The 17,046-nt window shown below is 53.5% G+C and overlaps 1 protein-coding gene and 1 non-coding gene across 3 annotated transcripts in view; both read right to left on the bottom strand.

The window, feature by feature from the left end:
- Positions 1-17,046, bottom strand: part of SRPX2 (sushi repeat containing protein X-linked 2) — a 201,481-nt gene that overhangs the window by 134,652 nt on the left and 49,783 nt on the right. The gene's annotated exons all lie outside the window — the stretch shown is intronic.
- TRNAE-CUC (transfer RNA glutamic acid (anticodon CUC)) lies at positions 5,842-5,913 on the bottom strand. Its single transcript has one exon. It is a non-coding gene; the product is annotated as a tRNA-Glu (tRNA).

The following is a 17,046-nucleotide window of genomic DNA, read 5'->3' as shown; positions in this document are numbered from 1 at the left end:
ATACCGGCGGCAGAGATCAGAGGAGGATCACTCATCCCTCAGCAGATACCCGCGGCAGAGATCAGAGGAGGATCACACAACCCTCAGCAGAACCCGGCGGCAGAGATCAGGGGAGGATCACACATCCCTCAACAGATACCGGCGGCAGAGATCAGAGGAGGATCACACATCCCTCAGCAGATACCGGCGGCAGAGATCAGGGGAGGATCACACATCCCTCAACAGATACCGGCGGCAGAGATCAGGGGAGGATCACACAACCCTCAGCAGATACCGGCGGCAGAGATCAGAGGATCACACATCCCTCAGTAGATACCGGCGGCAGAGATCAGAGGAGGATCACACAACCCTCAGCAGATACCGGCGGCAGAGATGAGAGGATTACACAACCCTCAGCAGATACCAGCGACAGAGATCAGAGGATCACACATCCCTCAGCAGATACCGGCGGCAGAGATCAGAGAAGGATCACACAATCCTCAGCATATACCGGCGGCAGAGATCAGAGGATCACACATCCCTTAGCAGATACCGGCGGCAGAGATCAGGGGAGGATCACACATCCCTCAGCAGATACCGGCGGCAGAGATCAGAGGATCACACAACCCTCAGCAGATACCGGCGGCAGAGATCAGAGGATCACACATCCCTCAGCAGATACCGGCAGCAGAGATCAGGGGAGGATCACACACCCCTTAGCAGATACCGGCGGCAGAGATCAGAGGATCACACATCCCTCAGCAGATACCAGCGGCAGAGATCGGAGGATCACACACCCCTCAGCAGAAACCGGCGGCAGAGATCAGGGGATCACTCAACCCTCAGCAGATACCAGCGGCAGAGATCAGGGGAGGATCACACATCCCTCAGCAGATACCAGCGACAGAGATCAGAGGATCACACATCCCTCAGCAGATACCAGCGGCAGAGATCAGGGGAGGATCACACAACCCTCAGCAGATACCGGCGGCAGAGATCAGAGAATCACATATACCCCAGCAGATACCGGCGGTAGAGATCAGAGGATCACACAACCCTCAGCAGATACCGGCGGCAGAGATCAGGGGAGGATCACACATCCCTCAGCAGATACCGGCGGCAGAGATCAGAGGAGGATCAAAACTCTCAGCAGATACCAGCGGCAGAGATCAGAGGATCACACATCCCTCAGCAGATACCGGCGGCAGAGATCAGGGGAGGATCACACATCCCTCAACAGATACCGGCGGCAGGGATCAGAGGATCACACATCCCTCAGCAGATACCGGCGGCAGAGATCAGAGGATCACACATCCCTCAGCAGATACCGGCGGCAGAGATCAGAGGATCACATAACCCTCGGCAGATACCGGCGGCAGAGATCAGAAGATCACACATCCCTCAGCAGATACCGGCGGCAGAGATCAGGGGAGGATTACACAACCCTCAGCAGATACCGGCGGCAGAGATCAGGGGAGGATCACACAACCCTCAGCAGATACCGGCGGCAGAGATCAGGGGAGGATCACACAACCCTCAACAGATACCGGCGGCAGAGATCAGAGAATCACACATCCCTCAGCAGATACCGGCGGCAGAGATCAGAGGATCACACATCCCTCAGCAGATACCGGCGGCAGAGATCAGAGGAGGATCACACAACCCTCAGCAGAACCCGGCGGCAGAGATCAGAGGATCACACATCCCTCAGCAGATACCGGCGGCAGAGATCAGGGGAGGATCACACATCCCTCAACAGATACCGGCGGCAGAGATCAGGGGAGGATCACACAACCCTCAGCAGATATTGGCGGCAGAGATCAGAGGATCACACATCCCTCAGTAGATACCGGCGGCAGAGATCAGAGGAGGATCACACAACCCTCAGCAGATACCGGCGGCAGAGATCAGAGGATCACACACCCCTCAGCAGATACCGGCGGCAGAGAGCAGGGGAGGATCACACAACCCTCAGCAGATACCGGCGGCAGAGATCAGGAGGAGGATCACACACCCCTCAGCAGATACCGGCGGCAGAGATCAGAGGATCACACAACCCTCAGCAGATACCGGCGGCAGAGATCAGAGAATCACATATCCCTCAGCAGATACCGGCGGTAGAGATCAGGGGAGGATCACACATCCCTCAGCAGATACCGGCGGCAGAGATCAGAGGAGGATCACACATCCCTCTGCAGATACCGGCGGCAGAGATCAGAAGATCACATCCCTCAGCAGATACCGGCGGCAGAGATCAGAGAATCACATATCCCTCAGCAGATACGGGCGGTAGAGATCAGGGGAGGATCACACATCCCTCAGCAGATACCGGCGGCAGAGATCAGAAGATCACATCCCTCAGCAGATACCGGCGGCAGAGATCAGAAGATCACATCCCTCAGCAGATACCGGCGGCAGAGATCAGGGGAGGATCACACATCCCTCAGCAGATACCGGCGGCAGAGATCAGAGGATCACACATCCCTCAGCAGATACCAGCGGCAGAGATCGGAGGATCACACACACACCCCTCAGCAGAAACCGGCGGCAGAGATCAGGGGATCACTCAACCCTCAGCAGATACCAGCGGCAGAGATCAGGGGAGGATCACACATCCCTCTGCAGATACCGGCGGCAGAGATCAGAAGATCACATCCCTCAGCAGATACCGGCGGCAGAGATCAGAAGATCACATCCCTCAGCAGATACCGGCGGCAGAGATCAGAGGAGGATCACACAACCCTCAGCAGATACCAGCGGCAGAGATCAGGGGAGGATCACACATCCCTCAGCAGATACCGGCGGCAGAGATCAGAGGAGGATCACACAACCCTCAGCAGATACCGGCGGCATAGATCAGAGGATCACACATCCCTCTGCAGATACCGGCGGCAGAGATCAGGGGAGGATCACACATCCCTCAGCAGATACCGGCGGCAGAGATCAGAGGAGGATCACACAACCCTCAGCAGATACCGGCGGCAGAGATCAGGGGAGGATCACACATTCCTCAGCAGATACCGGCGGCAGAGATCAGAGGATCACACACCTCTCAGCAGATACCGGCGGCAGAGATCAGGGGAGGATCACACATCCCTTAGCAGATACCGGCGGCAGAGATCAGGGGAGGATCACACATCCCTCAGCTGATACCGGCGGCAGAGATCAGAGGAGGATCACACAACCCTCAGCAGATACCGGCGGCAGAGATCAGAGGAGGATCACACATCCCTCAGCAGATACCCGCGGCAGAGATCAGAGGAGGATCACACAACCCTCAGCAGATACCGGCGGCAGAGATCAGGGGAGGATCACACAACCCTCAGCAGATACCGGCGGCAGAGATCAGAGGAGGATCACACAACCCTCAGCAGATACCGGCGGCAGAGATCAGAGGATCACACAACCCTCAGCAGATACCGGCGGCAGAGATCAGAGGAGGATCACACAACCCTCTGCAGATACCGGCGGCAGAGATCAGGGGAGGATCACACAATCCTCAGCAGATACCGGCGGCAGAGATCAGAGGAGGATCACACAACCCTCAGCAGATACCGGCGGCAGAGATCAGGGGAGGATCACACAACCCTCAGCAGATACCGGCGGCAGAGATCAGAGGATCACACAACCCTCAGCAGATACCGGCGGCAGAGATCAGAGGAGGATCACACAACCCTCTGCAGATACCGGCGGCAGAGATCAGGGGAGGATCACACATCCCTCAGCAGATACCGGCGGCAGAGATCAGGGGAGGATCACACATCCCTCAGCAGATACCGGCGGCAGAGATCAGGGGAGGATCACACATCCCTCAGCAGATACCGGCGGCAGAGATCAGGGGAGGATCACACATCCCTCAGCAGATACCGGCGGCAGAGATCAGGGGAGGATCACACAACCCTCAGCAGATACCGGCGGCAGAGATCAGAGGAGGATCACACATCCCTCAGCAGATACCGGCGGCAGAGATCAGGGGAGGATCACACATCCCTCAGCAGATACCGGCGGCAGAGATCAGGGGAGGATCACACATCCCTCAGCAGATACCGGCGGCAGAGATCAGGGGAGGATCACACAACCCTCTGCAGATACCGGCGGCAGAGATCAGAGGAGGATCACACATCCCTCAGCAGATACCGGCGGCAGAGATCAGAGGAGGATCACACAACCCTCAGCAGATACCGGCGGCAGAGATCAGGGGAGGATCACACATCCCTCAGCAGATACCGGCGGCAGAGATCAGGGGAGGATCACACATCCCTCAGCAGATACCGGCGGCAGAGATCAAGGGAGGATCACACATCCCTCAGCAGATACCGGCGGCAGAGATCAGGGGAGGATCACACATCCCTCAGCAGATACCGGCGGCAGAGATCAGGGGAGGATCACATATCCCTCAGCAGATACCGGCGGCAGAGATCAGAGGATCACATAACCCTCAGCAGATACCGGCGGCAGAGATCAGAGGATCACACATCCCTCAGCAGATACCGGCGGCAGAGATCAGAGGATCACACAACCCTCTGCAGATACCGGCGGCAGAGATCAGAGGAGGATCACACATCCCTCAGCAGATACCGGCGGCAGAGATCAGGGGAGGATCACACATCCCTCAGCAGATACCGGCGGCAGAGATCAGGGGAGGATCACACATCCCTCAGCAGATACCGGCGGCAGAGATCAGGGGAGGATCACACATCCCTCAGCAGATACCGGCGGCAGAGATCAGAGGATCACACATCCCTCAGCAGATACCGGCGGCAGAGATCAGAGGATCACACATCCCTCAGCAGATACCGGCGGCAGAGATCAGAGGATCACACATCCCTCAGCAGATACCGGCGGCAGAGATCAGAGGATCACACATCCCTCAGCAGATACCGGCGGCAGAGATCAGAGGATCACACATCCCTCAGCAGATACCGGCGGCAGAGATCAGAGGATCACACATCCCTCAGCAGATACCGGCGGCAGAGATCAGAGGATCACACATCCCTCAGCAGATACCGGCGGCAGAGATCAGAGGATCACACATCCCTCAGCAGATACCGGCGGCAGAGATCAGGGGAGGATCACACATCCCTCAGCAGATACCGGCGGCAGAGATCAGGGGAGGATCACACATCCCTCAGCAGATACCGGCGGCAGAGATCAGGGGAGGATCACACATCCCTCAGCAGATACCGGCGGCAGAGATCAGGGGAGGATCACACATCCCTCAGCAGATACCGGCGGCAGAGATCAGAGGAGGATCACACAACCCTCAGCAGATACCAGCGGCAGAGATCAGAGGATCACACATCCCTCAGCAGATACCGGCGGCAGAGATCAGAGGATCACACATCCCTCAGCAGATACCGGCGGCAGAGATCAGGGGAGGATCACACATCCCTCAGCAGATACCGGCGGCAGAGATCAGGGGAGGATCACACATCCCTCAGCAGATACCGGCGGCAGAGATCAGGGGAGGATCACACATCCCTCAGCAGATACCGGCGGCAGAGATCAGAGGATCACACATCCCTCAGCAGATACCGGCGGCAGAGATCAGAGGAGGATCACACATCCCTCAGCAGATACCGGCGGCAGAGATCGGAGGTCACAGAAATAAAGCAACATGCAGGAATAGCACACAGCAGTGTGAGCACCTCATAGCCATATAAACATTGTTCTGCAGCTTCCCCCCCCCCCCCCCCCCCCCTGCAGCAGTCACATGACCAAGCTGTGACATCAGGAGACGGCTGTGTTATGCGGAGAAGCCCCTCCTTTGGACGTTACCCTCTTGTAGCCACACCACCTCCCAATACAAAAAAAGCAATGTGTAGAAATGTGAATAGAAGAGACACGCAGTTCAAAATATCTTTCCCTGACCGGGAATCGAACCCGGGCCGCGGCGGTGAGAGCGCCGAATCCTAACCACTAGACCACCAGGGAACTCTAAAGCACTAACATCTGCGTCACCGACTACTAGACTGGCAGGGAACACTGAAGAGCAGAGATCTGTCACTGACTACTAGACTGCCAGGGAACACTGAAGAGCAGAGATCTGTCACCGACTACTAGACTGGCAGGGAACACTGAAGAGCAGAGATCTGTCACCGACTACTAGACTGCCAGGGAACACTGAAGAGCAGAGATCTGTGTCACAGACTACTAGACTGCCAGGGAACACTGAGGAGCAGAGATCTGTCACTGACTACTAGACTGCCAGGGAACACTGAAGAGCAGAGATCTGTCACTGACTACTAGACTGCCAGGGAACACTGAAGAGCAGAGGTCTGTGTCACCGACTACTGGACTGCCAGGGAACACTGAAGAGCAGAGATCTGTCACCAACTACTAGACTGCCAGGGAACACCGAGGAGCAGAGATCTGTGTCACCGACTACTGGACTGCCAGGGAACACTGAAGAGCAGAGATCTGTCACCAACTACTAGACTGCCAGGGAACACTGAGGAGCAGAGATCTGTGTCACCGACTACAAGACTGCCAAGGAACACTGAAGAGCAGAGATCTGTCACCGACTACTAGACTGCCAGGGAACACTGAAGAGCAGAGATCTGTGTCACCAACTACTAGACTGCCAGGGAACACTGAGGAGCAGAGATCTGTCACTGACTACTAGACTGCCAGGGAACACTGAAGAGCAGAGATCTGTCACTGACTACTAGACTGCCAGGGAACACTGAAGAGCAGAGAGCTGTGTCACCGACTACTAGACTGCAGGGAACACTGAAGAGCAGAGATCTGTCACCGACTACTAGACTGCCAGGGAACACTGAGGAGCAGAGATCTGTGTCACCGACTACTAGACTGCCAGGGAACACTGAAGAGCAGAGATCTGTGTCACCAACTACTAGACTGCCAGGGAACACTGAAGAGCAGAGATCTGTGTCACCGACTACTAGACTGGCAGGGAACACTGAAGAGCAGAAATCTGTGTCACCGACTACTAGACTGCCAGGGAACACTGAGGAGCAGAGATCTGTGTCACCGACTACTAGACTGCCAGGGAACACTGAAGAGCAGAGATCTGTGTCACCAACTACTAGACTGCCAGGGAACACTGAAGAGCAGAGATCTGTGTCACCAACTACTAGACTGCCAGGGAACACTGAGGAGCAGAGATCTGTGTCACCGACTACTAGACTGCCAGGGAACACTGAAGAGCAGAGATCTGTGTCACCAACTACTAGACTGCCAGGGAACACTGAAGAGCAGAGATCTGTGTCACCAACTACTAGACTGCCAGGGAACACTGAGGAGCAGAGATCTGTCACCGACTACTAGACTGCCAGGGAACACTGAAGAGCAGAGATCTGTGTCACCGACTACTAGACTGCCAGGGAACACTGAAGAGCAGAGATCTGTGTCACCGACTACTAGACTGCCAGGGAACACTGAAGAGCAGAGATCTGTGTCACCAACTACTAGACTGCCAGGGAACACTGAAGAGCAGAGATCTGTGTCACCAACTACTAGACTGCCAGGGAACACTGAGGAGCAGAGATCTGTGTCACCGACTACTAGACTGCCAGGGAACACTGAAGAGCAGAGATCTGTGTCACCAACTACTAGACTGCCAGGGAACACTGAAGAGCAGAGATCTGTGTCACCGACTACTAGACTGGCAGGGAACACTGAAGAGCAGAAATCTGTGTCACCGACTACTAGACTGCCAGGGAACACTGAGGAGCAGAGATCTGTGTCACCGACTACTAGACTGCCAGGGAACACTGAAGAGCAGAGATCTGTCACCAACTACTAGACTGCCAGGGAACACTGAGGAGCAGAGATCTGTGTCACCGACTACTAGACTGCCAGGGAACACTGAAGAGCAGAGATCTGTCACCAACTACTAGACTGCCAGGGAACACTGAAGAGCAGAGATCTGTGTCACCGACTACTAGACTGCCAGGGAACACTGAGGAGCAGAGATCTGTGTCACCAACTACTAGACTGCCAGGGAACACTGAAGAGCAGAGATCTGTGTCACCAACTACTAGACTGCCAGGGAACACTGAGGAGCAGAGATCTGTGTCACCGACTACTAGACTGCCAGGGAACACTGAAGAGCAGAGATCTGTGTCACCAACTACTAGACTGCCAGGGAACACTGAGGAGCAGAGATCTGTCACCGACTACTAGACTGCCAGGGAACACTGAGGAGCAGAGATCTGTGTCACCGACTACTAGACTGCCAGGGAACACTGAGGAGCAGAGATCTGTGTCACCGACTACTAGACTGCCAGGGAACACTGAGGAGCAGAGATCTGTGTCACCGACTACTAGACTGCCAGGGAACACTGAGGAGCAGAGATCTGTGTCACAGACTACTAGACTGCCAGGGAACACTGAAGAGCAGAGATCTGTGTCACAGACTACTAGACTGCCAGGGAACACTGAAGAGCAGAGATCTGTGTCACCAACTACTAGACTGCCAAGGAACACTGAGGAGCAGAGATCTGTGTCACCGACTACTAGACTGCCAGGGAACACTGAGGAGCAGAGATCTGTGTCACAGACTACTAGACTGCCAGGGAACACTGAAGAGCAGAGATCTGTGTCACCGACTACTAGACTGCCAGGGAACACTGAAGAGCAGAGATCTGTGTCACCGACTACTAGACTGCCAGGGAACACTGAGGAGCAGAGATCTGTGTCACCGACTACTAGACTGGCAGGGAACACTGAAGAGCAGAGATCTGTGTCACCAACTACTAGACTGCCAGGGAACACTGAAGAGCAGAGATCTGTCACCGACTACTAGACTGCCAGGGAACACTGAAGAGCAGAGATCTGTGTCACCAACTACTAGACTGCCAGGGAACACTGAGGAGCAGAGATCTGTGTCACCGACTACTAGACTGCCAGGGAACACTGAAGAGCAGAGATCTGTGTCACCAACTACTAGACTGCCAGGGAACACTGAAGAGCAGAGATCTGTGTCACCGACTACTAGACTGCCAGGGAACACTGAGGAGCAGAGATCTGTGTCACCAACTACTAGACTGCCAGGGAACACTGAAGAGCAGAGATCTGTGTCACCGACTACTAGACTGCCAGGGAACACTGAAGAGCAGAGATCTGTGTCACCAACTACTAGACTGCCAGGGAACACTGAAGAGCAGAGATCTGTGTCACCAACTACTAGACTGCCAGGGAACACTGAGGAGCAGAGATCTGTGTCACCGACTACTAGACTGCCAGGGAACACTGAAGAGCAGAGAGCTGTGTCACCAACTACTAGACTGCCAGGGAACACTGAAGAGCAGAGATCTGTGTCACCGACTACTAGACTGCCAGGGAACACTGAGGAGCAGAGATCTGTGTCACCAACTACTAGACTGCCAGGGAACACTGAAGAGCAGAGATCTGTCACTGACTACTAGACTGCCAGGGAACACTGAGGAGCAGAGATCTGTGTCACCGACTACTAGACTGCCAGGGAACACTGAAGAGCAGAGATCTGTGTCACCGACTACTAGACTGCCAGGGAACACTGAAGAGCAGAGATCTGTGTCACCGACTACTAGACTGGCAGGGAACACTGAAGAGCAGAGATCTGTCACTGACTACTAGACTGCCAGGGAACACTGAAGAGCAGAGATCTGTGTCACTGACTACTAGACTGCCAGGGAACACTGAGGAGCAGAGATCTGTCACTGACTACTAGACTGCCAGGGAACACTGAAGAGCAGAGATCTGTGTCACTGACTACTAGACTGGCAGGGAACACTGAAGAGCAGAGATCTGTCACCGACTACTAGACTGCCAGGGAACACTGAAGAGCAGAGATCTGTCACTGACTACTAGACTGCCAGGGAACACTGAGGAGCAGAGATCTGTCACTGACTACTAGACTGCCAGGGAACACTGAAGAGCAGAGATCTGTGTCACTGACTACTAGACTGGCAGGGAACACTGAAGAGCAGAGATCTGTCACCGACTACTAGACTGCCAGGGAACACTGAAGAGCAGAGATCTGTGTCACCGACTACTAGACTGCCAGGGAACACTGAGGAGCAGAGATCTGTCACTGACTACTAGACTGCCAGGGAACACTGAAGAGCAGAGATCTGTGTCACCGACTACTAGACTGCCAGGGAACACTGAAGAGCAGAGATCTGTGTCACCGACTACTAGACTGCCAGGGAACACTGAAGAGCAGAGATCTGTCACTGACTACTAGACTGCCAGGGAACACTGAGGAGCAGAGATCTGTCACCGACTACTAGACTGCCAGGGAACACTGAGGAGCAGAGATCTGTCACAGACTACTAGACTGCCAAGGAACACTGAAGAGCAGAGATCTGTCACCGACTACTAGACCGCCAGGGAACACCGAGGAGCAGAGATCTGTGTCACCGACTACCAGACTGCCAGGAAACACTGAAGAGCAGAGATCTGTGTCACCAACTACTAGACTGCCAGGGAACACTGAAGAGCAGAGATCTGTCACTGACTACTAGACTGCCAGGGAACACTGAAGAGCAGAGATCTGTGTCACCAACTACTAGACTGCCAGGGAACACTGAGGAGCAGAGATCTGTGTCACCAACTACTAGACTGCCAGAGAACACTGAAGAGCAGAGATCTGTGTCACCGACTACTAGACTGCCAGGGAACACTGAAGAGTAGAGATCTGTGTCACAGACTACTAGACTGCCAGGGAACACTGAGGAGCAGAGATCTGTCACCGACTACTAGACTGCCAGGGAACACTGAGGAGCAGAGATCTGTCACCGACTACTAGACTGCCAGGGAACACTTAGGAGCAGAGATCTGTCACAGACTACTAGACTGCCAGGGAACACTGAGGAGCAGAGATCTGTCACCGACTACTAGACTGCCAGGGAACACTGAGGAGCAGAGATCTGTGTCACCGACTACTAGACTGCCAGGGAACACTGAAGAGCAGAGATCTGTGTCACCAACTACTAGACTGCCAGGAAACACTGAGGAGCAGAGATCTGTCACCGACTACTAGACTGCCAGGGAACACTGAGGAGCAGAGATCTGTGTCACTGACTTCTAGACTGCCAGGGAACACTGAAAAGCAGAGATCTGTGTCACCAACTACTAGACTGCCAGGGAACACTGAAGAGCAGAGATCTGTCACCGACTACTAGACTGCCAGGGAACACTGAAGAGCAGAGATCTGTGTCACCAACTACTAGACTGCCAGGGAACACTGAAGAGCAGAGATCTGTCACCGACTACTAGACTGCCAGGGAACACTGAGGAGCAGAGATCTGTGTCACAGACTTCTAGACTGCCAGGGAACACTGAAAAGCAGAGATCTGTGTCACCAACTACTAGACTGCCAGGGAACACTGAAGAGCAGAGATCTGTGTCACCAACTACTAGACTGCCAGGGAACACTGAAGAGCAGAGATCTGTCACCAACTACTAGACTGCCAGGGAACACTGAAGAGCAGAGATCTGTCACTGACTACTAGACTGCCAGGGAACACTGAGGAGCAGAGATCTGTGTCACCGACTACTAGACTGCCAGGGAACACTGAAGAGCAGAGATCTGTCACTGACTACTAGACTGCCAGGGAACACTGAGGAGCAGAGATCTGTCACCGACTACTAGACTGCCAGGGAACACTGAAGAGCAGAGATCTGTCACCGACTACTAGACTGCCAGGGAACACTGAAGAGCAGAGATCTGTGTCACCAACTACTAGACTGCCAGGGAACACTGAAGAGCAGAGATCTGTCACCGACTACTAGACTGCCAGGGAACACTGAGGAGCAGAGATCTGTGTCACAGACTTCTAGACTGCCAGGGAACACTGAAGAGCAGAGATCTGTGTCACCAACTACTAGACTGCCAGGGAACACTGAGGAGCAGAGATCTGTGTCACCGACTACTAGACTGCCAGGGAACACTGAAGAGCAGAGAGCTGTGTCACCAACTACTAGACTGCCAGGGAACACTGAGGAGCAGAGATCTGTGTCACCGACTACTAGACTGCCAGGGAACACTGAAGAGCAGAGATCTGTGTCACCGACTACTAGACTGCCAGGGAACACTGAAGAGCAGAGATCTGTGTCACCGACTACTAGACTGCCAGGGAACACTGAAGAGCAGAGATCTGTGTCACCGACTACTAGACTGCCAGGGAACACCGAGGAGCAGAGATCTGTGTCACCAACTACTAGACTGCCAGGGAACACTGAGGAGCAGAGATCTGTCACCGACTACTAGACTGCCAGGGAACACTGAGGAGCAGAGATCTGTCACCGACTACTAGACTGCCAGGGAACACTGAAGAGCAGAGATCTGTGTCACCGACTACTAGACTGCCAGGGAACACTGAGGAGCAGAGATCTGTCACTGACTACTAGACTGCCAGGGAACACTGAAGAGCAGAGATCTGTGTCACTGACTACTAGACTGGCAGGGAACACTGAAGAGCAGAGATCTGTCACTGACTACTAGACTGCCAGGGAACACTGAAGAGCAGAGATCTGTGTCACTGACTACTAGACTGGCAGGGAACACTGAAGAGCAGAGATCTGTCACCGACTACTAGACTGCCAGGGAACACTGAAGAGCAGAGATCTGTCACTGACTACTAGACTGCCAGGGAACACTGAGGAGCAGAGATCTGTCACTGACTACTAGACTGCCAGGGAACACTGAGGAGCAGAGATCTGTGTCACTGACTACTAGACTGGCAGGGAACACTGAAGAGCAGAGATCTGTCACCGACTACTAGACTGCCAGGGAACACTGAAGAGCAGAGATCTGTGTCACCGACTACTAGACTGCCAGGGAACACTGAAGAGCAGAGATCTGTGTCACCGACTACTAGACTGCCAGGGAACACTGAAGAGCAGAGATCTGTCACTGACTACTAGACTGCCAGGGAACACTGAGGAGCAGAGATCTGTCACCGACTACTAGACTGCCAGGGAACACTGAGGAGCAGAGATCTGTCACAGACTACTAGACTGCCAAGGAACACTGAAGAGCAGAGATCTGTCACCGACTACTAGACCGCCAGGGAACACCGAGGAGCAGAGATCTGTGTCACCGACTACCAGGAAACACTGAAGAGCAGAGATCTGTGTCACCAACTACTAGACTGCCAGGGAACACTGAAGAGCAGAGATCTGTCACTGACTACTAGACTGCCAGGGAACACTGAAGAGCAGAGATCTGTGTCACCAACTACTAGACTGCCAGGGAACACTGAGGAGCAGAGATCTGTGTCACCAACTACTAGACTGCCAGAGAACACTGAAGAGCAGAGATCTGTGTCACCGACTACTAGACTGCCAGGGAACACTGAAGAGTAGAGATCTGTGTCACAGACTACTAGACTGCCAGGGAACACTGAGGAGCAGAGATCTGTCACCGACTACTAGACTGCCAGGGAACACTGAGGAGCAGAGATCTGTCACCGACTACTAGACTGCCAGGGAACACTTAGGAGCAGAGATCTGTCACAGACTACTAGACTGCCAGGGAACACTGAGGAGCAGAGATCTGTCACCGACTACTAGACTGCCAGGGAACACTGAGGAGCAGAGATCTGTGTCACCGACTACTAGACTGCCAGGGAACACTGAAGAGCAGAGATCTGTGTCACCAACTACTAGACTGCCAGGAAACACTGAGGAGCAGAGATCTGTCACCGACTACTAGACTGCCAGGGAACACTGAGGAGCAGAGATCTGTGTCACCGACTACTAGACTGCCAAGGAACACTGAAGAGCAGAGATCTCTGTCACTGACTACTAGACTGCCAGGGAAAACTGAGGAGCAGAGATCTGTCACCGACTACTAGACTGCCAGGGAACACTGAGGAGCAGAGATCTGTCACAGACTACTAGACTGCCAAGGAACACTGAAGAGCAGAGATCTGTGTCACCAACTACTAGACTGCCAGGGAACACTGAAGAGCAGAGATCTGTCACTGACCACTAGACTGCCAGGGAACACTGAGGAGCAGAGATCTGTCACTGACTACTAGACTGCCAGGGAACACTGAAGAGCAGAGATCTGTGTCACCGACTACTAGACTGCCAGGGAATACTGAAGAGCAGAGATCTGTGTCACCGACTACTAGACTGCCAGGGAACACTGAAGAGCAGAGATCTGTGTCACCGACTACTAGACTGCCAGGGAACACTGAAGAGCAGAGATCTGTGTCACCGACTACTAGACTGCCAGGGAACACTGAAGAGCAGAGATCTGTGTCACCGACTACTAGACTGCCAGGGAACACTGAAGAGCAGAGATCTGTGTCACCGACTACTAGACTGCCAGGGAACACTGAAGAGCAGAGATCTGTGTCACCGACTACTAGACTGCCAGGGAACACTGAAGAGCAGAGATCTGTGTCACCGACTACTAGACTGCCAGGGAACACTGAAGAGCAGAGATCTGTCACTGACTACTAGACTGCAAGGGAACACTGAGGAGCAGAGATCTGTGTCACAGACTACTAGACTGCCAGGGAACACTGAAGAGCAGAGATCTGTGTCACCGACTACTAGACTGCCAGGGAACACTGAAGAGCAGAGATCTGTGTCACCGACTACTAGACTGCCAGGGAACACTGAAGAGCAGAGATCTGTGTCACCGACTACTAGACTGCCAGGGAACACTGAAGAGCAGAGATCTGTGTCACCGACTACTAGACTGCCAGGGAACACTGAAGAGCAGAGATCTGTGTCACCGACTACTAGACTGGCAGGGAACACTGAAGAGCAGAGATCTGTCACTGACTACTAGACTGCCAGGGAACACTGAGGAGCAGAGATCTGTGTCACCGACTACTAGACTGGCAGGGAACACTGAAGAGCAGAGATCTGTCACTGACTACTAGACTGCCAGGGAACACTGAGGAGCAGAGATCTGTGTCACCGACTACTAGACTGGCAGGGAACACTGAAGAGCAGAGATCTGTCACTGACTACTAGACTGCCAGGGAACACTGAGGAGCAGAGATCTGTCACCGACTACTAGACTGCCAGGGAACACTGAGGAGCAGAGATCTGTGTCACCGACTACTAGACTGCCAGGGAACACTGAGGAGCAGAGATCTGTGTCACTGACTACTAGACTGCCAGGGAACACTGAAGAGCAGAGATCTGTCACCGACTACTAGACTGCCAGGGAACACTGAGGAGCAGAGATCTGTGTCACCGACTACTAGACTGCCAGGGAACACTGAGGAGCAGAGATCTGTGTCACCGACTACTAGACTGCCAGGGAACACTGAGGAGCAGAGATCTGTGTCACCGACTACTAGACTGCCAGGGAACACTGAAGAGCAGAGATCTGTCACCGACTACTAGACTGCCAGGGAACACTGAGGAGCAGAGATCTGTGTCACCGACTACTAGACTGCCAGGGAACACTGAGGAGCAGAGATCTGTGTCACCGACTACTAGACTGCCAGGGAACACTGAGGAGCAGAGATCTGTGTCACTGACTACTAGACTGCCAGGGAACACTGAAGAGCAGAGATCTGTCACCGACTACTAGACTGCCAGGGAACACTGAGGAGCAGAGATCTGTGTCACCGACTACTAGACTGCCAGGGAACACTGAGGAGCAGAGATCTATGTCACTGACTACTAGACTGCCAGGGAACACTGAAGAGCAGAGATCTGTCACCGACTACTAGACTGCCAGGGAACACTGAAGAGCAGAGATCTGTGTCACCGACTACTAGACTGCCAGGGAACACTGAGGAGCAGAGATCTGTGTCACCAACTACTAGACTGCCAGGAAACACTGAGGCACTGAGATCTTTGTCACCGAATACTAGACTGCCAGGGAACACTGAAGAGCAGAGATCTGTGTCGCGAATACTAGACTGACAGGGAACACTGAAGAGCAGAGATCTGTCACCGACTACTAGACTGCCAGGGAACACTGAAGAGCAGAGATCTGTGTCACCGACTACTGGACTGCCAGGGAACACTGAAGAGAAGAGATCTGTCACCGACTACTAGACTGCCAGGGAACACTGAAGAGCAGAGATCTGTGTCACCGACTACTAGACTGCCAGGGAACACTGAGGAGCAGAGATCTGTCACTGACTACTAGACTGCCAGGGAACACTGAAGAGCAGAGATCTGTGTCACCGACTACTAGACTGCCAGGGAACACTGAGGAGCAGAGATCTGTGTCACTGACTACTAGACTGGCAGGGAACACTGAAGAGCAGAGATCTGTGTCACCGACTACTAGACTGCCAGGGAACACTGAAGAGCAGAGATCTGTGTCACCGACTACTAGACTGCCAGGGAACACTGAAGAGCAGAGATCTGTCACTGACTACTAGACTGCCAGGGAACACTGAAGAGCAGAGATCTGTGTCACCGACTACTAGACTGCCAGGGAACACTGAAGAGCAGAGATCTGTGTCACCGACTACTAGACTGCCAGGGAACACTGAAGAGCAGAGATCTGTGTCACCGACTACTAGACTGCCAGGGAACACTGAAGAGCAGAGATCTGTGTCACCGACTACTAGACTGCCAGGGAACACTGAAGAGCAGAGATCTGTGTCACCAACTGTCACAGAAGAGCCGTGAAACCAGAAAACACAATCTGTTTACTGCACCAATTGTCATTGCGTTGCAATGGGAGTCTGGGAGTCTCTGGTTTCATAGCTGCTACAGGAACCCTTTTCATGAAGTACGTTTGTTGACCAGTGAAGGCATGTTTGTTTAAATTAACTTTATCAAAGAAGTCCCTTCTTGGGCCAGTGACACCGAGGTGTGGAAGCTCTCCAGCAGTAAGCCCCAAATGGCAAGTGTTACCGACCTTTGAAGAGACAGGATAACCTCCGCAGGAGGCCAGACTGCTCGACTGTTGGAAGCAGAGAGAAAATTAATGCTGTATATAATTTTTAGCCTGTGTAAGGAATACCGTTCATATGAGAGGTATGAAAGTTATCTCATTCTGCTGGTCCGGATCTGGTGAATATTTTAATAATAAATTGAGGCCACTGACATACCCAGAACCCGAGGTATTCCGGGCATGCGAAAGCAACCAAGTTTAATGTCATATGAATTGTCATATTCTGA

The sequence above is a fragment of the Hyperolius riggenbachi genome, chromosome 8 (genome assembly GCF_040937935.1).
Source record: "Hyperolius riggenbachi isolate aHypRig1 chromosome 8, aHypRig1.pri, whole genome shotgun sequence".
Lineage (NCBI taxonomy): Eukaryota > Metazoa > Chordata > Amphibia > Anura > Hyperoliidae > Hyperolius > Hyperolius riggenbachi.
The sequence above is the reverse complement of the archived record's forward strand: the minus strand, read 5'-3'. Positions and strand labels throughout refer to the sequence as shown.